Genomic DNA, 1,593 nt, shown 5'->3' with positions numbered 1-1,593 from the left:
TGGCATTTTTGGAGAATCCTGAGCAGGCCAGTATGGGTGGAGCAGCGTGAAGTCGGGGAGAAAAAGTCAGAACGGGAAGGGCTTTGTGGGCCATCCGGAGGACGTTGGCTTTTACTCTGAGAAAGGTGGGAGCCATGGCGTGCTGTCGGCAGAGCAAGGAGGAGACCTGACTCCTTGTTCACAAGTGCCCTCTGGCTGCTACAGTGTTGAACAGTCCTTTATGTCATCCAAGCCATTTACTTGCCACTCATGTTTAATATAAATTTCTTCTTAATGGCATCGTTAGAGCTAGCATAAATCATCTTGCTTTTAAAAGGTGCACTTTCAGGAGCCCATAGTGCCCACAGCTGTGGCTGCACGGCTGGGCTCTGGCTGGGCAGCACGGGGAGGAGGAGGATGGGGGGTGGCGGGGAGCGGCAAGTGCGGGGCATACTGCTCTATATTTTAAACAACTGTCAGCAATGCAAAATAATTCTGTGGAAAAATCAATTTTACCTCCATTTGCACATTCATTTAAGTATTTGTGAAATTATGTACATGTGTATTATAATTCATGTATACATATGTGGAATACACATATAATACATGTAAAATTATACATATTATTTATAATTTTATGTATATTTATTACTGCATGTATAGCTTCATTATATATAACTAAATGGTATTTGATTTGCATCTCTCGGATGATTAGTGACTTTGAGCATGTTTTCATATGTCTCTTGGCTTTCTGAATGTCCTCTTTTGAAAGGTGTCTATTTAGGTCCTTTGCCCATTTTTTGATTGGATTGTTTATCTTCCTTTTGTTAAGTTGTGTGAGTTCCCTAAATAGGGAATTTTTCTTGCAAGAATGCAAGCCCAGAGTTAGGGGTTGCTGGTATTGGTTCTATTGCTTGGTAGTATTATAAAGGATTTAGACTCTCCCTATATAAATTATACTGGCTCAAAATAGAATGCAAATGTGATATATATAAGTATATATCACAATACATATTACATAATGCACATGTAATGTATACAACATATATAATGTATACATCATATATTATATAATGCATATCTATATATATAAAAGCCTAAGCGACCTTTCAACTGGTAACTATGAAGCACAATGACCACCAGGGGGCAGACGCTCAATGCATAGGCATGGAAACATGCAACAGACTGACGAATCTCAGAGAGAAGCGGGGAGGGGGGAGAGTGGGAAGAGATTAACCAAAGATCATATGCATACTACAGGCCCAGTGCACAGATTCATGCATGGGGTCCCTCGCCTTGCCTGTGAGGATCACGCTGAAACCAGCAGTCCAACATCCCCCTAAGGGTCCCAGATTGCTAGAAGGTGCAAGCCAGGCTGAGGGACCCCACTGGTGCATGAATCTGGGCTTCTAGTGCAGTGATGGCGAACCTTTTGAGCTTGGCGTGTCAGCATTTTGAAAAACCCTAACTTAACTCTGGTGCCGTGTCACATATAGAAATTTTTTGATATTTGCAACCATAGTACAACAAAGACTTATATTTCTGATATTTATTTTATATATTTAAATGCCATTTAACAAAGAAAAATCAACCAAAAAAATGAGTTCGCACCTC

At 40.7% G+C, this 1,593-nt stretch overlaps 1 protein-coding gene across 1 annotated transcript in view; it reads right to left on the bottom strand.

The window, feature by feature from the left end:
* Window positions 1–1,593, bottom strand: part of ADGRE1 (adhesion G protein-coupled receptor E1) — a 49,546-nt gene that overhangs the window by 800 nt on the left and 47,153 nt on the right. The window lies entirely within an intron of this gene.

This window comes from Myotis davidii, unplaced genomic scaffold (assembly GCF_000327345.1).
Source record: "Myotis davidii unplaced genomic scaffold, ASM32734v1 scaffold921, whole genome shotgun sequence".
NCBI lineage: Eukaryota > Metazoa > Chordata > Mammalia > Chiroptera > Vespertilionidae > Myotis > Myotis davidii.
This window is presented reverse-complemented; position numbering and strand designations above follow the sequence as displayed.